This window comes from Lagopus leucura, unplaced genomic scaffold (assembly GCF_019238085.1).
Source record: "Lagopus leucura isolate 7727_CA_CO unplaced genomic scaffold, USGS_WTPT01 Super-Scaffold_100008, whole genome shotgun sequence".
Taxonomy (NCBI): domain Eukaryota; kingdom Metazoa; phylum Chordata; class Aves; order Galliformes; family Phasianidae; genus Lagopus; species Lagopus leucura.
In genome coordinates this window covers 26,184,056-26,208,352 of record NW_024962265.1, presented here as the reverse complement: position 1 = coordinate 26,208,352, position 24,297 = coordinate 26,184,056, and the positions used below count along the sequence as shown (strand labels likewise).

The following is a 24,297-nucleotide window of genomic DNA, read 5'->3' as shown; positions in this document are numbered from 1 at the left end:
ATATCCTAATCAAGTTTATATATAGTAGATAATCTTGAAATGAATATGTCTTTATACTTTTAATGAGAACACTGCAGACAGAATTGAAGTCCATTTAAACATGGTACAGCACTGACCATAGTAAAACATTTAAAAGGTAAGAAAGCCATGCCATGATAGGGCCCACTTTTTCATATTATTTTTTTTTTAAGATAAACAAGCAAGATGATGTTTACAAGTGAAAGAGGGAAATAAAACAGACTATTAAAAAAATATAAACTAATTTGCATTTTTTTAATATTATATAGATTTAGCTTTTTTTATGATGAACCTAAAATTCTTTAACAGTCAGTAGTGACAGACCCAGTACTGCCCACACTTGTAAAAGAAAGGATGAGCACTAAAGCTAGTAGTATTGAGATCAAAGTTTTCACAAGACCAGGCCTCACAACTCTGTCCACAGTTATATTTGCAGTTCTGTACTCATAAAATTATCTTTGAAATGCATACAAATGATTTATTATGTGACACACAAACATTAGAGTCAGTATTATCTTTCAGTGCAACTCTGGACCCATTTGTCCATCAGTCCTCCCTTTGCAATGGACCCCATCCATTTCTCTGGTCAAGCTCTGCAGGCAGAATGTTGGCCAGTGTTTAAGTCAAATTACATAATCAGCTCAGAGGTTTTCAGAGCTAGTCATAAACTAAAGTTCTTGAGAAACTACCTTCAATGTGCTGCCAAAATACATACTCTATACAGAAAGAGCTCTGATAAAAGATTACTTTCAAGAATTTAAATTCATGGTATCAAGGGAGAAAAGTCTTCCAACATGTTTGGTCACCCAGACACACCAAGCTTATACAATTTATAGATACTTTATATTACTAGCTAAATGACTATTACTATGTATCACAGGTCCAAAATGGGCCTTGGGCGACCAAGGAAGAAAGCATGCATGCTCTACACAGCGTTTGAGGTGAAGGAGCTACTTCGTAAAAGACTCCTAACTGTATGCTAGATTTGTAGCAGTAGCTACATTAAGCAAGCTAACAGTTGTACTGAAGTTAGATGAACGTAACTAAGAGCAGAATATTACTCATGACATGAAATGCTGGCAATCTATTCTAACTGGCCATGCTTCAGGAAAGCATTTAAGTATGTATTAAAGGGCTCCCTTTGCTGGGAATATCTTCCTGAATTGAGTGTTAGTGCTTTGTGGAGTTAAGGGCCAGACAAAAACGTGCATTATTCCTTTTTTTGCACAAAAATGTACAAATATAGATTGCTTAGAGAACTGATTCATTCAACTTCTCTATCATTTAAGAGAAAAAAGAACGGAAAGTACTCAGCAAGTATAGGAATTCAATGATTTACATATACCTTGACAGTTACACCTGAAGTTAACAATGAAGCTACTTAGTACAGACTGTTCTCTGCAAGGCAGCAACAAGGAAGGCACAACGATATACCTTGGAATAAATGTACATTTATAAGAATGAATATGGGAAGTGTATTTTTGTCTCATAAAAAGCCTTAAAGAATATACATTTTGGAAAGTCTGAAACACATTCAATCTTATAAAAGGATCTCAATATCCAAAATTCGTAGGTTGAAAAGCTCAATTTTTTTAAGGAATTACGTAGAGGAGTTTATGTATGACTGCTGCTCTGAAAGTAATGGCTCCTATTTTATTATGTTGGCTCACAAAGTTAAATTGTGTCACTGAATTCCTCCACGTGGAAAAAACTGCATCCACTGAGATTCATCAGTATTTGCTGAATTTTTATGGAAACCAAAGAATGGACGTAAGTACAGTGAAAGTTGGACTGTGTGAGCAAAATTTTCCTAGCAATGACACCTTCATAGCAGCTGTGAAACTGGTTCACCTCTGCAGGTTTTTATAAGCACTACATGCAGGCTCTTATTCATATCCAGCAAAAAATGCGCAGCTAATGGTGGTGACTATGTTGAAAAATTCTGTTTTGTTGCTGAGAATTTATTCTATTAAATAGTCTTATTACACTCTTTGTTCTGGTTTCCATGGAAATAAATTGAAGGCATTACTTTTGGAGCAACTCATGTATTTCATTTATATGCTCCTTACACTACCCCTTCTCTGAAAGCAACACTACACAAGCTGGTTTCAAGAAGAAAGAGTTCTTCATATTCCAATTTTAGCATCACAATGCACAATGTAGCATCCTAAGCATGTCTAAACCAAAAATCTTCACTAAAGCATCTTCAGAAAATCCAGTTTATTGTTTTATTTTATTTGCACTTGCTTTTGTGATATTAATAACATACCATTTGGAGCACATACTACTATAAGATCTAGAAATTTAACATGTAAAATAATTTTTAATTATTGGAAAATAATTAAAACCATCCTTTCATTCCTCCTTTTTATTTATTTTTTTCTTCTCATATATTTTTTTTTTTCTCCTACAGCAGAAAAACAGAATGCTCAAGTGAATAAAATTCACAGGAAAGAAACGCTATTCATACCCCAAATGAAATGTTTCAGGAAGACCAATCAAAACTAAAATTTTAGATGGAAACATAAAAGCTAACTTCTGGACAAGTCCAAGCAGCAAGAGATAACATTTGTCTAAAATTTAGTGGTCCCCATCTCATCTTCATTCTACTTGAAAAACTGCCAACACTGTTAGCATCAATGCAAAAATATTCTGCAACAAATCACAGAAAATACTCAGTTTTATTTATAGTGGTGAAGTTAATTCCAAAAAGCTAAAAATATCAAAAGGAACACATATTTCTTGTTAATATTTTTCTGAAAAGCTGCTCACTATAAATTGCAAATAGAGATATCATTTTTTGACCTATCTTATCAGTTTTATACATGCTATCAGCTACCGAACAAGTTTGATTTGTTTGCAGCCCTTAAGAATACATTTTTCACTATATATGCCCTCTTATGCCCTCATGACCTGCAGTTTTTGTTCTTTGAAACCCTAAGCCCCCAAAGGCTTAAGGAGAGGAATTACTGCAATGTAGAAATTTCACTTAAAAATCATTGTCTTTCATGTCTTAAAAAATAAACCTCAGCTTCACTAAATATAACTAAAAGAAATGTAACCAAATGTTTCTGTCTAATGTAAGAAGCAAGTGCCTAATTGTTCCCAATTTGTCTCTACCCTCTAGAACTTCTGGTGCAGAGGAAAAAAACAGAAGTTTTTAATTTAGAAAGAATGTATTTTGAATTCTAGACCTAGTTCCCAGCTTTTACAATTACTTAATTTATGTGTGTTCTATGTGACAAGTGGCCAAGTTGCATCCTAGTACTAGGACAAAGAAGTAACCCTGCACATCTACTGATCAATCCAAGATCTCACCCCCAGGTGGTTACTGTCTCTCATTTCTACAAAATAAGTCATCACTGCCAACATACACACATTTGTTCTTCTGCTAATATTGTTCTACAGCTTAAATAGATACTCCTGCTTTTGCAGTGCTTTTCTCCTTGAAAGGAAAGAAAGGCAGCATAAATTCTTTATTCTGTAAGCCCAGATAATCAGATTTTTTTTATACTACCTTCATAAAATAGACTCTGTACTTCTCCTACCCATCTTGCACCTCTTCAGAACTCATGTTTCGATCATAAGTGACCAAAGCTACAAACAGAATTCCAGATTAGATTCTGCTAGCATCGTGTTCATTGACTTTAATATTTTCCTTTCTCTCTGAAAAACACAGTAAGACATCATGATATATCTTTACACTTGCCTTTTTCATTGCCATGTCACATTTGTGGCATTAGTCAGCCTGAGACTAATAAAGCCAGATCTCTCTCTTCCTTTGACACTTTCAATTATAACTCCCAGCTTATAACACGAAAATCTTATCAGTTCCTAATTAGACTTTGTACTACACAATTTTGTTTCATTCACCCTTGCTTTTCTGACTTGCCCGATCTGACTTTCCTGTCTTCTTTTATCAGCCAGCTTCACGGCCTTTGTTTTTATACTCAAAGAAATATTTCCTACTGCCTCCAAGTTAAGCCACAACTCAATAAAAATGTCTTTCAGCAGTAGCACTGATCTGAATTACACTAATTCAAAAGGGGGAGAAAATGCTATTTTTTCAGCCAAGTCGGCTTCTCTACACAGTTTATCATACAAGTTCTTGTGCCAACAGTCAGCATCAGGGTGAAAGCAAGCCCAGAAATGAAGGATGTGCTTTTTTCAACAGCAATGTAATCTGCAGACACTTTAGAGGCATTACGGTGCAGTTCTTCACTAGCCTCAGTCTGTCTAACAGCTGATTGCCAAGGTCTTCTCTTAGCCATTAGCCTTTATCTTTTCCTGGCTGCAGCATCTGTTGGCTCCATCGCTCATTGTACTCTTTCAGGATGTTGGGAAAGGTAGACCACTATTTGTTTATTGCCTATACAGAATATCAGCAGGCTTACAGAGCTGAGCAAAGGGTCAGGGGGCTAGAAGAGTCTACGAGGGCAATGGGAACAAGCAGTTGCAGATGGGATAAGGCTGGAAGAACTGCAGCAGGTTAATCTGCAAAGGACATCTCCCAGTGTGGTACTGTGTCACTCAAGGTACAAGAAGAGCTTGTTGCTGACAAAAGAACAGATCTTCTTCCCCCATCCCTTTCACTTCTTCCAGCCATGCACTCCTTCTCTGGACACTGCTCAGTCATTTGCAACTCTATTCACCTTAGAGCAATACAAAATACCCAAAATACAAGTGACTACATGCCTGTAAGTTAAGTGATGGGAACACTTAGCAAGGACTAGAAAAGGAAGGAAGTGACATGAAGCACACCAGGAAGCTTTCTGGTGCTGTGTAAGCCCCGTTTTGAAACCACAGCTTTCATTTTTTGCTGAGGAAATCCCAAGCAGACAAGCGCTACTCTTGACAGTGGTTTCTGTTGTGTCCACTCTCCCTGAAAAGAAGACATTTAAAAATTTGCTCCTCATTCGACTTAAATGCTATCAGCTAACAAGGGTCCTTCATTCTAACAGGTCATACATCAAAAACATACATCCTAGCAGGCTCTAATATCTCTCTATTTTAAACAGGTTTAATACTGTTTTTTTTCACCTGCATGACTGGTATAGCTGAAAATAATTAGACAAATCAAACAGATAATGCTTAGGTACTTTAAATGAAAGGTTTGGTTTTACTTTCAATATACTTTTGTTAAAATAATAAGAAAAACTGAACTAGTAGAAGTATCTTTATTCTCAAAATCTTCACTACTGTTTTTCTTTTCCTAAAAGAACGTCACTTATCTTTCTTCAACTTTCTTCCCTAGAGCGACTTTACCTACTGACTTTCAATAAAAATGAGGAATTAGTAATACTAATAACCAGTCACTGCATTTGAAATGCTGACTATAAACCAAGTGGTATACTAGTTGGTGTTAAAAACATTACTGTAGATTTCAAATTAACTGCTTGAAGGGAACTTAAAGTTGGGAAGACTTAAGTAATTAACTCAGCCACATTCCACAAAGTGAACTTACTGTAGTGCCAAATGACTAATGAGTCCATTAGAAAAGTTAAAGAAAAGATACTCCTTTTTCTTCAGCTGAAGCACAGAAGAATAATATATATATACTAGAACCCCACCATGCCATATTAAAATAGGCATTCACAATCCCACAGCATTATAGTGTGGGCATACTTGCTGACACAGAAATACATCATTAAATGAAGTGTCTTGTCCAAATATTGATGACTTCATTCGTTATTTGAATAAACTTCTCCTTTAAAAATCATGAAACATTAATGAGGACAAGAGGCAGTGGAGTGAAAAGACTTGTGAAAAGGGCTCTATGCTCAACTCAAGGTAGCAACTGAGAAAATTTCCCACAGTGATTACATGACTGAAAAAGAGAGCAGGTTCTGACACAATTAACCTTTTGGTCATACAGAAAAGTTCTTCAAAAATAAGTGGCATTTTCCTGAAAGCCAGAATTTTTACATCTTGCAAACTCTGCTCCAAACAGCAATCCTTCAAAATTGGTAAGCACGCAAGGCAGGTTTTTCAATTGTTTGTTTATTTTCAAAATAAATATCAGAAGTACTTAAACATACTCCTAGCCTGCATATACTTTTTCTGTTTTTGGAAGCAATGATAAGAACAGACAACGTGTGCCAAATATTAATGCAGGAGCAAAAGAAGAGATAAAACAGCAGTAAGGGTGAAGGCACAGCACAGAACTCCTGGAAATTATGAAATTATCTCACTGTGGCCTTCCAGTATTTGAAGGGAGTGTATAAAAAGGAGGCAGAATGACTGTTCATGAGGGTGGATAGTGATAGGACAAGAGGGAATGATTTTAAACTGAGACAGGGGAGGTTTAGGTTGGATATTAGAAAGATGTTTTTCACACAGAGGTGGTGACGCACTGGAACAGGTTGCCCAAGGAGGTTTTGGATGCCCCATCCCTGGAGGCGTTCAAGGCCAGGCTGGATGTGGGTCTGGGCAGCCCGGTCTGGTGGTTGGTGACCCTGCATGTAGCAGGGGGATTGAAACTAGATGATCATTGTGGTCCTTTTCAATCCGGCTATTCTATGATTCTATGATCTTAGTCAACCCATCCAACGCATTTTTTTGGTGCACTTGAGTTTTGCAGTTCATGCAAAATAGTGTTGAGAATGTGTGAAATGGATTTCAGGATTAAGACTTAACAAATTTATCTCCTTCTGATCCACCTAACATCCTCATGAAAAGATATATATTTCCTTCTGTTTTAACTGCAACGTTCCACATTTGTGTACCAAATGTATACAACATTTCTCATGCAATAGCTATCCAGGGAGACTTTTCATGTGTCTCAGCACACTTTTCATTTTTTTAAATTCCCTGCCTGATTACCAGCTCTGCTTACTCCCAGCAGTGCTATCCATCCTTCATCTTGCTTGTGAACTCCAAATAGGATCAGAGGGAATAAAAGACTTGCTATCTTATTCTTTTGTCCATTGTTGCAGAAAAAAAGGCACAAGACTGGTTCCTAATATAATGACACATTTTGAGTATTCCATTTGGTAAATTCTAAATCATTTGTCTAAACTTCATGTGTCCTTTGCTTAGAAATCAAATTTTCCTTTACATATATAAAACTTATTTACCATTCTCATCTCATACTGCAGCTTCATCTTTAATTTGTTTTTAAAAGAAAATTGTTAAATTGCACAATAAGAATTCTGTAATAAACTTTAGCATCAGGTAGAAAATATAGTGCTTAATTTTGCTTTCTGGATGCCTTTCTCCTATGACCATTTTTTACTAGCTTTAGCAATTTTTTTTCTAACTATTTCATACATTAGTATGCACTTATGCCTTTGAATACTTTATCACAACCTATTATTTAAATGTAAATTAAGTTCTTCTACAAGGCGTCAGAAAATAGTATTGAAAATAATGTTATAGGTCACATATCAGTATGTTAACCCAAATGACACTTCTAGGATTAGAAATACAAGAATATCATGTATTAAGTATCTGATAAGCAGTGACTATGATATCATTATAGAAAGACTGAAAGACTGATTCAGATTAAAGTTTCTGTGTAATTTGCACTGATGTACAATGTACCTGCCTGAATATGTAGTCTTGTAGCCCTAACTTAATTAAACTTCATTAAAGACATTCATCAGACTCTCAGAACATTCCTCACTCCTCTTGTTCTGCACACTTTTTGAACATAACATACAGAACAACAAAGAGAGTTTGGGAGATAAGATATGAATGGCTATAAAACAAAGCAATCTACACTATAAAAAAATCTTCAGAATATTACTGGAAAATAACATTCCCTACATAAGTGTAGATATGTATGCAATCATTTGGACAACAAAATTATAATGAATATTAAAATACATGGCTATGTTTCAAATAGATGACAAAACCAGAAAAGACAAAAGAAAGCTGCTCATATAATCTACCCACAGGAAAAGCCAGAAAGGCAGATGTAAGATAAAATAGCCTTACATTTCACATAAGGAAATGAACTGTAATAAGAAATAAGAGGACAGTTTTAAAAATGTTAACATTTTATAGAATGTAGATATTTTTTCACTGCTCTAAAAACTACAGAAAGGCTTAAGTGGCTACTCTGGCAAACAATGTTGCCCAAAATAATCCTTCCTCAATACAATTTTTACCCCTGTAAGGCAGCCTCAGCAGAAGACTTATAGTTCTGACATAAAAGTAAGGCTAGAAAGAAATGACAGCTCAAACCTATCTGCCCCAAAATTGGTATTTTGTAAGGAAAAAAAAAAGTCAAACAAACAAGTACTGTAACAGTTTAGACATATATGACGACTATGGCAAAGGCTCTATAAAATCTGTAAAATAATACACAAGGAAATGAACTAAACATTAAACATGGATTTTAACTATGTAAGCAGGTTGATGTTAATGATCATAAGCTATACATCTTTGTGCAAAGGTATTACAGCTCTACTCATGGCACGCTGCCTTTGGTTCTACAATATATTTAAAAACAAATCTGAAAACATAATTATTATCCAACAATGTAAGCAGCATCACAGATGGACTAGAATGCTAAGTGTAAATTATGTATTCAACCAGCCAATTTTTTTAAACAAAAAGATTCAGAGTCAAGAGAAATAATCATCCACGTTCAAAACAATATAATTTCCTTTCATTTGCCCATTAGGCCAATGGTTCTTTTCATAACCTGATAGAAGAACAGAAAAATGAAATAGCTGTAAAATTTTTCATTTTATATTCCTACAAAATGAATCTCATTTCACACTGGAGCTTAATTTGAGAGCACCTTGTATAATGTACAGTGCCAGGATTGAAACTCAGAAATGAATTGCTAGATCAGTATTTCTTCCTTCCATGCTAATTAGAATTAGGCTAATTAAGTGTTTTCAAAGCCCTCTTGGATGTTTGCACATTCACGCGGTTTTCTACTGTGTTGCATGCATGTGCCACTGCTTGGAACCAGCATAGAGGCCTATCTTCTATGGAATTAAGACATGTTCTAATGCATACATCTATGCTTTATTTAAATTTATATTATCCTGTATAAAAATTATTTATATACATATATATATACTATTGCAAGGATGACCAAGTTTAGTAACTGACTCAAGTTTCCAAGCCAGTCAAGTTGTGTAGTATGCTGTAGAAGCAGGGAATAGTAAAAACTAGAATATTGTAGCCATAAGGAATGAAACTGTAAGTGATAAAAAGATTTGAAAGTAGAATCATGAAAAAAGTTCATCTTATGTCTTTTGTCTAACACAGGGTAACAGAGATGGAAAATGGAATCACACCACCTGCAGCTACCCTTTATTTTTTAAAACCAAATTCATTACAAATGTGTATGCACACACCCATACACAAAAAGAAAAAGGATACAGGTGTGCAAGAGCAGTGTTACATCAAATTTCATCCTGAAATACATAGAGTATATTAATCATTAATTTACTGTTAGAGCTGAATATTTCAAAAATAACCTCTTTCGTCTTTTCTTCATACTGGACTAATTTGTCCTAACATGGCTAAAACCAAGATGCGAAATTCTGATCATAGATAAGTCAGTAATTCACAACATTCTTCAACAAAACTGACATATTATCCATGTTTTAATTTACATATACTGCTCGTTAGTATTTAATTTAGCTTATGGGTTAACTGCTTTTCAAGAATATAAAAAGAAAGTTTACAATTGGTCTTGGAAAAGTGACCATGGTGTATACAGTGATTGCTACCATGAAAGCTGTCTTTTCACATTTTTCATGGCTTCAAGAAAATCAGAAGTAAATTTCTCAGTATAAAACTTTAATTCTGAATCCCATAATATAAAAGATTTTATTTTACCATCTATCTCAGCCCCAACAAGTATGTTTTGGAATGATTTGTCAATGAAAGTGAGAATGATCCCATGCTTCCTTGAGATGTTACCAATAGATTATTGCAAATTAGCTACCAAATAAGCCCCATGTTGCTGTTACTAAATGTTTCATTTCAAGAAGCTCTTTAGAGAGACAGTATTATCCCACTGAATGATTGAAATTCTGAATCACGCAGCATTAAAGGTATGCATTTATGGAGCCTACAAATGCTCTCAAATACACAAACCTGCAGCCTTTCATTCTTTAAAAGCAGTTTCTCTCTTTTTTTAAGCACCTTATAAAGCTTATGAAAATTTTAATATTTTTAATATTCACGAGATTTAGACACAGGTAAAATAACAGAAGTATGGTTCTCAGAACAAAAAGATTTGCCATGTATTATACAGAGCTTTCTAATACTGGATCTCTTCTAAAGGGTTGATTTTTCATAGTATGTAAAGGTTGTGACACATTTATGCTCAAACTAATACAAGTGCAGTTAGTAACTCACATTTACTAACCTACACAGAAGATACCTCACATGTCAGGAAACTTGTTTTAAAATTCTGAACCTTTCTAGACTCTTCCACTTGCTTTGAATTGAAGCCAGCTAATTAGTACATCTTAGCTGTTCAGTGATTTGTGTATTAAGAAAAAAAAAGAGGCTTAATTTGTTGTCATTTACATTTGCATTGAAAAGCATTTGTCATTTAGGTTGACTCAGAAGAACTATAAAAACTGTACTGAAAAAGGATAATAATTCATATTGTACCTCTTCTGAGCCAAGACCGTAAAATTTTAGCCTCCCAGGGAAAAAAAAAAAAAAAAAAAGCAATCTATACAGCATTTAAAAAAAAAAAATGTCAGCCTAATTTATAAATAAATATTTAAATGGGCTTTTGTAAATTCTGAACGGAGACGTTCCAACTTTATAGGGACAAAATTTATTCAAGGCACAGAGCAGTATGAAAATTTGCATAGAGGGACACACTGCATATTAGGTGCTACCAGTAGCCTAGGAATCTTGGAGTTTTACAGTTGTACTGAACGTGGGCAAAGAAAACATGTCATACTGGCACATGCCAAGCAGAAGTTTCTCTCATAAGTTCATTGAAGGAAGAATATTTACTTTCCAAAGAATATTTACCTTTCAAAGCATTTATCTGTGAATCATACGCTTTGCTGTACCTCTTTCTGCCTTTCCATCCGACTAAAAAAGAAGAAAAATTTACTGCACCCATGAATTCACCTTCCTACAATTTACACTGAGAAATGGGGCTGAAGCATCTGATTCTAGGACCAGCACAGTGAGGAGGGCAGGCATTGACCAGGCAGCACTTAATCTATACAGGCATCCCCAGCTGCCCCACACACACTCTGTGTGGAGAGAAGTGAAATCTGGATCATCAGTCTAGGAACCTTGGGCTGTCAGTCTTGAGCTGACAGCAGTATCTCGAGATCACAGTGGTCACGTGTTAAGAGTTGTAAAAGCAAACCACTAGCCAAGCCCAGCCCTTCCTCTGACAACCCTGAACGTGGCTGATGAAGATAATGACTTCACTGAATTTAAGAAGGAAGAAGACAGAAGCTAGCGTAAGGACAAAGAAACTAGCAAGACAGAGACTTGAGAAGTCAGCAGGAAAGACAGCTTCCTCATGAGGGGAATGGAGGGACAGCACTGACCTCGGCTCTCTGGTGACAGCAACAGGACCTGAGGGAACAGCATGGAGCTGCATTGAGGGGGTCAGGCTGGGTATTAGGAAAAGGTTATTCACCGAGAGTGTAGTTGGGCACTGGAACAGGCTCCTCTGGGCAGTGGTCACAGCCCTGAGCTGCCAGACTTCAAGGCGCATTAGGAAAATGCTCTCAGACATAGGGTTTGATTTTTGAGTTGGATTCTGTAATCCTTGTGGGACCGTTCCAACTCAGAATATTCTGTTCAGGCGAAAGTAGGGTCAACTACTTTATTTCAAAATTAGGAACAAGGTAGGAGAAAACAATCCTATGTGCTTTGCACAACCACAAGGAAGATACCTTCGTTGACTGGAAGGGCCGGGCACCAGGAAGAATCAGCAGAAAGTGAAACCCAAAGCCAAAGGAAATTCATGAATAACCAAGTTAGGAATATTCAATTAAAGTCTTTGAAGTACAGTGTAGGCAGCAGTGAAGATTTTGGCTTGTTTCCAAAAGTAGCTGCACTCACACCCAAGACAAAGAGAGTCTCAAGAGGGTATAAGTGAAATGAATGGAATTACTAAAATCTTCTTTCCTGGACAAAAGTTAGTGCTCCTGCCTGACATATCAAGTTATCTACCATTTAGGTCACTCTTGAGGCACATTTGTTAATGGTAATATTAAGTCTCCTTTATGTTACATTCAATAGTCTCCATTTGAAATAAAAGTAGCCATGCTAAAAATATGTGGCTTGAGAATACATTTAGCAAAAATGTGACAATGCATCAGCAGTTTGATTTCTCCCTCTTCGACCAGACATTTTAACTTGTTGGGTTTCCAGTTTGAACACTATAATTATTTCACTAAGGCCAAACTACCCGTGTTCTGGTTCCTGAAAGCCCATTTGGCACAGCATTCGAATTAGCAGTAATGAGCCACATACGTTCTTCCATCATCAAGTTTGTTACCTTGATGAATGTATCTCTATAGGAAAATCTGAAATGAGTTAATGTACTTCCTTATTAAAGCCACTTCAGAAGATGGCTGAATATATAGGTGGCTTATTAGCTAAAGAGAAATTCAACCTAAGGCCCAATGAAAAAATATAGATCTTTCTAAAACCTGATTTATTATAACTACTTCTTACAGCTACTCACAGAAAAATTAAACGTCAGCAAAATTAAAGTTTTAAATGATTGCGCCAAAAAAAGTTAGCCCATTTTGAGGCATTTGGAATTTGCCTTTAAGGTAATGCATTTACTTGTGCTGCTTTGTGCACACAGGGCTTTCTGTGATTTTCCTGCAGTTCAACCGGGGAAGCCTGGTTAGCTCAAAAAAAAAAAAAAAAAAAAAAAAAGATGGGAACAAAAATCAGGGCAAAATATAAGCCTTATGATAACTATTTTTTTTCTGGATAATATTATCAAGGGGTTTACTGTTTCCAGAAACAGGGAGAGGATTGAAAATCGAAGGCTATAGCCTGGGATATCACTTTCCTTTTTTGTTCTAATTCTTTTTTCTATTAGCTAGTGATGGGTAAACCATAGCTTTACAATGGTAAGTAAATACATATTACTAAATGTGTATTTTCTTTACTTGCTGGCATAAATTTTGAGAGAAGCTGTTTTACAATGGAAAAAAAACAGTGTTCCCACCAGGTGGGCAGACAGAAAATTCTCTGACTTTCAATATTCAAGATTATCAAGAAGAGTTTAACAGAATTTATGACACCGAGACAGGGACTGGATTCATACAGAAACCTGATAAGTAGTGTTTTTAAAGCACTGCAAAGATCTCCCTAAAATGGTAAGTCTGACCCCTTCCTCTATAAGCATGAAGCCAGCTACTTGTAAACACATCTCTTTTACAAATACAACAAAGTATCTTCAAAGGCTGGGGATTTTGTTCAGTTCTCTTTTTAAGGTGCTTCTTTCCCCTGGGTTGGTTGGATTCATCTGGGTTGTGGTTGTTTTGACTTGTCCTTCGTGATTGAGTTTTTCTATTTCTATCCAAACTATTTCCAATGGAAACTTCTCCCAAGATGTCATGATTCAAACTTGAAGAGTAAAAACAAAAAACTTTCTACACTTAAGTTTAATCACAGACATTAACACATTTGTTTTTCTTATAGCTTTACATCTCATTGTGTACCAGCAGAATATATTTATCAGCGGGAATCTTATTTTCTCTCTAACTCTTCTGCAATATATAAGATTCTTTAAGTCCCTATAAGACTTTGCCATTATCTGAACAGTATTTAATTGCATGTCTTCCAGCTTGAGTTCACCTTGTTTTTTCAAACACAAAACCACAACAGAAAAACTTACTCTAAATGAGATGTCCAAAATGCTACCAAGCCCTTACTGGAATAACTCTCCCAGTGCATGCTAGGATCTTATCACCCTTTTTCACAGTTCTGCAATCCTCTCAGTTCACACTTCTTGATCAACTAGTAATAAAGAGGCACGTTTTACTTTGTCATTTTTTTTCTAAGTAATAAGCCCACACTAAGCAGAATTGCATGTTATTGGCTCCAAATGACCCTTCATAGTAGACTACCTGGTGTGTAATCCCATTTCTATTATTAAAGTTCAAACAGCCTTTCTGAATGATATCCCTATATTTCCCTGAGCAGCTCAGCACAGGGAGAACACCCTCCTTCTCTTTTACTATCTGTTTCACCTTCTCCTCACAGTGATGTCATCATAACAGTTACTTGGAACTGAAATATTTTTTACATTATTCATTTTATATTTTAACCGAAATTTTTAAGTTGAGTTATTGAAGACTATAAGTTCCTCTTTTCTGGAAAGAAGGATTAGAAATTCAATTAATAACTCTTAAGTATCTATCAGTTTCAAAGACATTTACCTGGTTCTCATCACGTAAACTGACGCTTTTGCTAACAAAACAGATTTTAGCATCTCCTAAGAATTCCTATTCCAGTTATTTTATTAAAAATGTTGATTTTATTTCTTTTGCAGTAATGGGAGAAACTGAACATTGTATCACTCTTTTGGAAACACACTAGGTTAGACCATAAAAGAAATCACCAGCATTTCCAAAGAAATGAAGACATCATTTCTTGCTACAAAGATAAATTTAAGGATAATGAAAAACAGTGTTCTTTAGTTTACCTTGAAACGTGTTATGAACCCTTGCAACAGGACAGTAGAAAGCAAGCACAATTAGTAAAGCATTGAAACAACGCAAATATTTGGGAATGTTAAAAAGTGATATTTCTTAGCTGAAACAACCGTATTACGACATCTTTATAATTTCAATACATGTATTTTCCTTCACCCAAAAGTCTTCACCTAGGTCAAGACAAGGACATGTCAGCTTTGCCACAGCTGTCATTCTCTCCCTCGTAAAATAGTCAAGGATTTAATGAGAAAAATCTGTATGAGACTGGATGAGAGAAACACACACATAAATCTCCTCAAAGCATATTAGTTTTTAAAGAAATACCATCTCCCACAATGATACATGAACTATGCAGTGTACATTAAGAATAATCACTCATCAGATACATCAGACACACACAAAAGTTTCGACAACTTAAAGCTCCTCATTTCAAAATAATTTAAATCGACATTAACGCTCACGAGGTATAGACTCTATTTCTACTTTCACAGGAAGTTAATTTTGTATAGTAGTCATGTTATGGTCACAAGACTTTACAGAGTTACAGGGTTTGGAGGCCCTTAAAACAGGAATTTCTGTCTTTGTCATGTTTTGGTCTACTTAACTTGACAAAGAAACTAACTTATAAGCTAATGAAGACATAGGAAACACTGAATAAGAACATTAACTGACCACATACTTAATTTCCCTATAGCTCCCTGACATAGCTATCTGTCAGATTACTACATCTCTCTGACACTTGCAGCTTATTTGTGAGCAGTTTTCATCTGTAAGGAATAGTATGGCATCAGCTCCACATGATCAAAGCACTTACACTTTTTTAAATACATATCACCTCAAACCAGACTCTTTTGGTGGTACTAATGCAACCCTTTACTTCAGAGCATTTAATTTGAGAGTATGTGATTTATAATAAGTGAACTTTGCATTTGATTTTTAATGTATTGATTTAGTCAGTTCTTGACTAGAATACAGGTGCCATTCATATGGGGGAAATATGCTGACCTCAGTACAATGTAAGTATGTTTGTAGGGTTGTTCTCATGTCTTAAACTTAATACAGGAATTTTGCCAACATAGGCTTACTTTCTAAGCAAGGGTTTGGTCAACTGTTGAGTCCATGGTCAACTTCACAGCACTATTTTAGCCATTATCATCATTTCTTCCTACATCAAATTAACACAACGCATCGCTTCATCAAATGAAAATCAGAACTCATATTTGATACTATCAGAACACTTCACTGGATTTTGCAAGTGTCCTTACAATATAGGCATGCAAAGTGCAGGACAAAACATTTGCTATCCCTATTTTACTTATTAAAACTTTCTATTCTTTAGCAGGAATGAAAGAAAATAAAATGCATAGATATATTCCCCTGAAATATTAATAGATGCATACACTTTTATCACCATGCAATACAATCCTCTTAGATTGTATTCCTTAAAGAAGTGGTGTTTCTAAGACTCTTTTGTCTCCTTCGCTTCTTTCTCAGAGCTATCATGCAATTCTCAGTGTTTGAGCACCAGACTTCAAATGAGAGATCTATTCAAAACATGCACAGACAAAATAAATGGTTTCCTTAGTAATGGGAACTATGTGAAAGTCTCTGAAACAGCTCCTCCTCCAGTAAGTCATTATGTACATGATTCTTTCTATACTCAACTACTGTACCTTTACTACTATAAAGGTAACTTCTGAAACAGACCACAAAATATACTTAATGTGCACCCACCATTTTTGGCAGTCAAATCACAGAAGGGAATGAAAACATTTTCTGTACTCCTAATTAAACATTTTGGTTTTCTGATCAGTGTTGATGCATTTTTCAGTAACCTTTTAATTAATTTTCTAGATCTGCAATTTGTAAGAAATGAAATTGTGTAAGTAAACTGCTAAGAACTTCACTTTGGCACGCAATTCATTTCAGTAACTTAGTGTACTTGATTTGAACTATCATTAGCTAACCATATTCTGAACACACATTGCCCATATCTGCGCTTTTCCTCGTCACCACCAAAATTCCTAATAATAATTATCACAGAATAATCATAGAGTCATAGAATGGCCTTGAATGGGTTGAAAAGGACCACACTGATCATCTAGTTTCAACCCCCCTGCTATGTGCAGGGTCACCAACCACCAGACCAGGCTGCTCAGAGCCACATCCAGCCTGGCCTTGAAATTATCTATAACCACAGCTTGAGAATGCTACTTATGGCATGGGAAAACTACTATGAAACTTGTCTTAATCTCAAAACAAAAACAATTGAGAGCAAAATGATATTCTAGTTCTAATATTCAGCTTAATAAGCCTGTACAGATTTTTAAATCAGCAGTATGATTTATGTAAATGAAAAGCAAATAATCTAGAATTAGTATTGTTGTCCATCCATTTTTAATATTAAACTACAATAGACTATAACAAAATAGCATTGAAGTTCCCTGATCAGGTGCTACTTGTGCCACACACTGTCAAAAGAAAAAGTGTCAATCTGTTTCGGATAGAAATTCAGTTAATACTTCATAGAAAGGAAAACAGATATGAGCAAAAAAACTGAAGAAATTCCTCTCAATTAAGACACAACTTTTCACCAGCTGCAAGAATTATGACAGGCTGCAATCAGGAGGAAAGTTCTAGGCACTACCTTTAAATCATTACTGCCACCTCTTCCTTCACCAGCCACAGACAAACTCAGGCAGCCATGGCACTACAAGGTATATCCTATGCATGCATAAAGTCTCACGAACACCAGGCAGATCCTCATGAAATTGAGAAGGGAATCTCAGATTTAAAAAACTACCATTTTGAAGATCCCAATAAACTATGTCCAACTATTACAGATTACAAAAATTGAGACATGATCACACAACATAAAGCATAGATGAAATCTAAAACTGAATGCACACACTGAGGTTCAAAACCTCTTTACAGATCCCATAATTCATCGATCTAATCCAGCTGCACAGAACTCTCTAGCTGTTTTTCACTACTCCATCTTCATTAAGATTCCTACGCAGCATAGCGAGGTGGTGGTTGCTACGTGTGACTCATTTTTAGCTTTCAGAGGATGCTGCTATGCCAGAGATTCCTGCCTATGTAAATAGATCCAGAGACAAAAATTAGAAGAACTTTGATATTACTCCAAGTTGGACCTGACAGGTGCCAGTATGAAAAAAAACACTAAGATTTTTTAGACTGCTGTTCTTCAGAAAGGCTCACATAGTACTGAGACCTGTAACAAGGAATCATACTTTAGTTCTTGCTTGGGAGCTTGTATTTTCTGTTTCATAGAACATAACTGCTACATGAATAAGCGAACTTGCTAGAATATGCAAAATTTCCTCCGTCACCAAGATAAGCATCAGCTGATCATCACTGCTTTCATTCATCCACATCATGTGATTGAACTTGCCTGTACTATACAGCTCCTTTTACTAAGCAATTCCAGTTTTGCCAAGCTGTAGAGCATCTACTACCTACATAGCTTTCAATGTAGTATCTGGTGCTTGTGTAGATGTGAACTTATTCTTATATGAAATTATTTATAGGTTCATGGCCTAGGTTTGTTTCCATCTGCTTTATTCCTATCAACACTAACTAATAAAACAAAGTTGCTAGTGGGTTAAGTAAGGTGAGCACAACACTCTCCGTTATGAAGTACAAACTAATTTAGAAGCTCAAACTAATTGTTGGCAATAAGCCTTCCATCTCAAAAAAATATATATAAAAATAAAAAATAGACAAAGAACCAGGTTTGAAGCATTGCTTTTGCAATGAATAAATGGTTCAATTGCAGAGGGAGACGCATTAACATGAGTTACTACTCGTCTGTATGGAAGCATAGCCCTTAGGAAAACGTCAATAGTTAGTTGCCATAATATCTAAAAAGGAATGTGACAGTGTCAGGTTAATGCCCTTGCATAAACAGCACTGAATATGCTGCTAGAACAGGGTTACAGGAAGCAGTGGCCTTTTTGTCTCTCTTTAAGGCACATCATGCATGACAACTGGCTATAATTAATAAGTCAATTAATAAGTTCATTGATGAAGTCACAAGATAGATTTTCTTGAATCTGAACAATTGCAGCATTCATCCCGAATGGAACATCCCCCCACATGTCACATGGCAGATCCGAGAGGAGAAATGTTTTGCAGAATGGGTGAGAATTCATCTGTCAAACGTCAGCTCCCTCCTCTTTTGCTCTAAGGGATACAGGAAGGAAGAGGGCAAAGAGTCGCCACTTTACCCTTCGGTTTGTCACTGTGGTGCCTCAGAAAGTAAATGTAAATGCCTCAGAAGGGGCAAATGTATTCATAATTGATAAAGCTGCTTAAAATGCGTCTGCTGCTTTACATGTGGACATAATCAGTGTGGATAAGCACTTTTAGAAGAATTTTGTAACTGCTAATTTTAATATAAAGTGTTTCATGTTAGAATTTAAATCAAATACTTGTGTTTGTGGGTTTTTTTTCATTTAATTGCACAATATTTGTTCAGTTTTAAACTACATTTGCAGCATTTTAACTACAGCTGTGTTATCTGAGACTAAAAATATAGAACTGGTCTTCAAATCCCTGAGCCACAATAAGCCTACAGGATATAAAAGGCCAGATATGCTCCATCCTTCACCCTAATTAAAACAAACAAACAAACAAACAAACAAAACACCAGAAAACAAAAAACAAGTTTTGAAATCTTATTTCAATTTTAAAGTTTTAAGAAAAATGCTGGTATAGAACTGCTGTATTTTAATAACTAAGGCTTTTATGCATCACACTAATTGTCCAGATAAATAATTACTTATTATCATGTGGACCCAGTAATCAGATAAAATGCATGCAAAATAGATACCTGGAGCTAGCATACATTACTTTCATCATATCTCCATCAGTCTGAGATTTTTTCTTTCTATCCTATAACCTAAAAAGCTATGTATATAATTCGGGTGAAATAGATTACACTGCTATTTTAAAACCACCAAGCATCATACTGAAATCAGCAGGAAAATAACTTAATGAATCCTAATCATCGTGACTGTATTGTTACAAAAGGTATTTTTCTGCAGCAGATAGTTTGAAAAAAAATTATTTCTTTGCATCAGCTAAATTAAAAAATTCAATTATTTCACTTTTTTTTATGAGACAGAACTTTATTATGATATAATAACATTTTAACTAATATGTAAATGTATGCCTATCAAGGAGGTATTTTAATTGCATATATACTCTATCATAAGAATTCACTTTCTTTATGCAAGTATACTTCAACTGATTTAATTATTTAGCCTTCTAATTACACAGTCCATAGCAATCAACCAAAATGAAGCACTTACATAATCTTAATTTCACATGTCAAATCACTGAATATGATTTTGCATGATTCTCATGCTAACTAGAAAGCTAGATTTTGAATGATTGTGAGTATGCGAGGTTGGGGCAAAACACAAGAAATCTTTATGTAAAACAGCAGCAGTCCCTTTATTCCAGATCTTAATTTTTCCATGGGATGAGATCAGAGAAGTAGGGGCACCTTGTCAGCTTTAACGGAACCTTTTCCCTTTTTCAACTCTGTCCAGATTTTATGCAATTCTTTTATCTTTCCTTTTAACTTCCTTCTTCTCATCCCCCTGCCCAACCTATGCGTGGAGCAGAGGTTTATGTACTTTGTCCAGGGCTGGGTGTGATAATACGTGGCTGGAATAAAGCAGGATTTCCATTTTTCCTATGGGATGTAGCATAGCAAGCAGTTTCGTTTTTCCTGCTTTTGGCTGTGCTTTCTTGAAACATCCCGAGCCCCGTCTCAGCAGAACAGGCTCTTAAGATGAGCAGCATGGAATGCTCATAAGTTCACTTTGGGAAGTTTACAACAGTTTGCATCTCCAGCTTGTGGTGCAGCACAAGGCATAAAGAACTGGAAGGTAGCTAGAGATGCACTGGCCCCAAGTGGCTTTGTTATACTTCTCTAGTTCACTTTAGGGGGAAAAAAAGGTCCATAATAAAGGAATGGGAGAAAAAAGAAGGGCCACAGGCCTTCCACCCACCCTAGAGTACTATATGTATTTTCCACCTGTCATTTAAATGCTCATACTTCATGTATGACATGTTCTACTCAAATGCATTTATGAAAACTGGATTGCACACGGTTTTAAAGAATAATAAAGTTGTACCTTTTACTTATTCTAGTTGCAGTATTCAAAAATTAGAGGAAGAAGGAAAAAAATGCTGTTGCTTTATTACAGCCACAACAACGTAAGTACCAGTGGAGTTAGATTTTACAGTATTTTTCCCTAGCCAATTATAAAAATAAAAAAAAGAAATACATTTAAGAAGTTGCCATTGCATTAATTCAGTTTACGTAGTAAGTGATTTTGTGAAGTGCAAAATTATTTTCTGACAGAATAAAAACAAAAATAATGCAGTCCACGATCTCACAGTGAATCAAAATTAAATAGAGTTTTCATAAAATAGTAAACATTTCATAATAGAAATGTGGTGCTATTGCTGTTGCAAGAAGTACATTAACATTGTTTGCTAAATATTTAGAAATATTTCATACTGTTATTAGAGAGTATGGAAAAAACATAGAAGTGTGAAATGTGAACCAAATTTCCCTGTGCTCCACTAGAGGGTGGCCTGTGTCAATCAGGGCTGGAATGCTGAATTCATGCAAGACAGCCAACATTTTCTTAGTTCCGACCTGTTGACAAACAACTCTTTGCATTTTGCTATTGTCAGTCTTCTATTACCAAATAATTTCCTTCATAAAAAAACAGTATGCATTACAAAAAACTTCTCCTAACGGCATTTAGCATTTGTTGTTTTTTATACCTCGAAGGTATAATAAATTTCAGTATAGATTTCCCTTAAATTGATAAAAGATTTTTGAATTACTTCATGATGTTTGAAACCTCCATGGTTTGTATGCCCTTTGTTCACACAGGAAAAAGAAAAAAACTGAAACCAAACAACATGGCACAAAGAAGGGAGAAAGGAAAAGCAAAGGAAGAAGGAAGGCTGGAAGGGAAAAATCTGCGTAGTCCTTTGTTTACATACTTGGATGGCCACAGAGGAGACAATCAGGTAGAGAGATGTTGAAGGAAACTGACAGTATTTCACCAACTCCTTCCGCAATTCATTCTTGACTTTCCTTGTTTCTGAGAAAGGTGTGTTATTACTCTTACCTTCTGTTAATAAACATGCAAATATATATATATATGTAAATAACAAAATTTGGAAAAGGAGTATGAAAAATCCTTTACTTAAGCTAAAAGTAAAAGCAGCAAAATGATGGCAATTTTCCTGAATGGTTCCACAGACAGCATCCCTTGAACTGCAGTAACCTCTGCAGAACTTCAGTGATCTCTAATCAGTTGTTCCCAACACAGATAACATCCTTACACAGCCCTAAAAAAAATAAAAATAAGGAATTTAGACCTTCTGAGCTGTTCTGCGAAAACACGAACCACGTCCTGTAACTCCCACAAATCGGAAGAGGTGTCTGGGAGCGTACAGAGGCTTGTTTCGTGCATCCGTCCCCGAAGCATCAGTGTCACGTAACAGACAGCTTCCCACGGCCAACCAGGCTGGCGCAGCCGCGCACTACGCTGCAGCTGGGCACGCCGGAGCACTGGCTCCTCTCTGGGGAGTGGAAGGGGCTCAGTTATTAATGACCGCTGAGCAGGCAGCACCATGTCAGAGTGACAGCCCAGAGGGCGGACAAGGCACCGCTAACCACCATGGAAACAAGGAGAAATAAGAGCTAGCGAGCAGCGATCCCTCGCTCCCGCTCCCCCCGCTGGATTGCGAGCCTCAGCCAGGCAGGCAGCAACAGCGCCCTGGCAAACATAAGGGATCTCAGCTGGCAGCACAGAGAGTCTTTCATGCTGTAGGATATCGATAGATACATCTCTGTATTATATACCATTAGACACACACCCACACATACACACACGTATTCAGACTCTGGCTTTAATACAAGTATGTGGTTGCCTGAACCGAGGATCAAAATTACTGAGATGCGAGAACTCCTCCAGCTCTGAAACTATTCCTATCGAAAGGTAAGTTCCTCTTTATTTTCTATCTTGTCCTTATATCTTAACATGTGAACTCTTTCTTCTTTTTGTAAAGTTTTATTAGCATATTTTCACATTTTACTTTCTGAACAGAAATGCAAATGCAATTTGCATTTTGTGCCGGAGATAATCTAAATATGCTTGTGAGAGTATCTGAATTGTGCATTTGTTAGCTTGAAAGAACATCAAAGGGTACCAAATCATAAAGGGAGAACGTTCCCCCTGATGTTTCAGTTGCAAAATCAAATTACACAGTTGCTCTGTGTTTTGAAACCAATAAAACAAGACACAGGACAGCCTCCTTTCTTCTCACCAGGGCTAGGATTAAGGGAAATGCTGTTTATGTCAGGACCTAAAGCCCACAGAGTGGCAAGGCTGAGTGAGCATATCACAAACAGTTATTGAATTTCTGCCAGGCTACATCTTAAGGACTATGGCAAATGACTTCGCTTTAAAAACATCCCCTTTTCAGTCCGAAGGGACAGTGTGAATGTCTGATTACTGATGCAGCTGGAACGGACGCGCTAGGTAAAAAGGATCGCATTAAGCAGGAGAGTTCTCATCTTCTTTGGTAATTAACAGGATCACAGCAGGGTGCCTCCAAAGTGTACTTTCATATAAGGAGACTGTTCAAATTCATCACTGTAAAAGCTGTGCCTGCTTTAGCATGGGAAGGCATGAGACTGTTTATCTTTGCTTTCCCTGTCTTTGTGTTCACATGTCTAGTTTTGAGTTTTTGCCCAGCACTGCTGTTCAGAAAGAGAAGAACCCAAGACAGGGAAGCTGAGGGGGCAGTAAATGTGTCTGGGAGAGACCAGAAAAAAAGACAGCAATGATTAATCAATTTAATCAACATAAAATTCCATGCTAGCAATATTGTTGCCCAACGTGTTTGTATTTATGTATGTGTCATTTCTTTTATGCAGTATAACAGTATCCTAGTATCCCTTCAGATGAAAACACATTCAGTGAAGTCCATCAGAATGGATCTGTGATTCATGCACCAGAGAAAGCCAGAGAGATTTTAGTTTACACCATGAAAAAGACAGGTTAGGTATCTGCTGCATGCTTCAAAGTGAAAAAAAAAAAAAAAAAAAACCTGTAATATTCCTGCATGTTTTCATTTGCCTTTTAGAATGCTATGCCTGCATTATAAACAGCTCAATATACAGATTATTTCCTCAACCTCCCCCCCTTTACCACCACTCACCCTGTGCACCTTGCAGAACATCATAAAGAACCTGTTCTGTTGCAGCAGAACAATTATTTATTTGTAATTTCCGTTACTGTGTTTTCAGAAACAAACACTGTGAAACAGACAGCCAATGGCTGTAAGCCTGCCACCTTCCCAAAAATGTCAGGAAATGGGTAGCTTAACAATATGTAGAGTAAGAAGTCAATTAATTCAGCTGACCTTTGTAAATGGTGACAATAAAGCAGCTCTGACAATATGCCACAGCATTCGATTTTCCCTCTGGAAAATGAATGAGCTCAAGAAGAGGTTTCCTTTTCAGAGTAGAGAATGAAAGGTACTGAAGCATTAGCTCCTGCTATTGGCAAGCTCG

The 24,297-nt window shown here is 36.2% G+C and overlaps 2 protein-coding genes across 2 annotated transcripts in view; one reads left to right on the top strand and one right to left on the bottom strand.

Annotated features, from left to right (window-relative positions):
- IMMP2L (inner mitochondrial membrane peptidase subunit 2) overlaps positions 1 to 24,297 on the bottom strand; it is a 447,967-nt gene that overhangs the window by 204,384 nt on the left and 219,286 nt on the right. The gene's annotated exons all lie outside the window — the stretch shown is intronic.
- The window catches only part of LRRN3 (leucine rich repeat neuronal 3), a 36,154-nt gene continuing 34,396 nt past the window's right edge, over positions 22,540 to 24,297 (top strand). The window contains exon 1 of the mRNA XM_042872916.1: positions 22,540 to 22,717. The gene's annotated coding sequence lies outside the window, so the exon portion shown is untranslated. The remainder of the gene's footprint in view (positions 22,718 to 24,297) is intronic.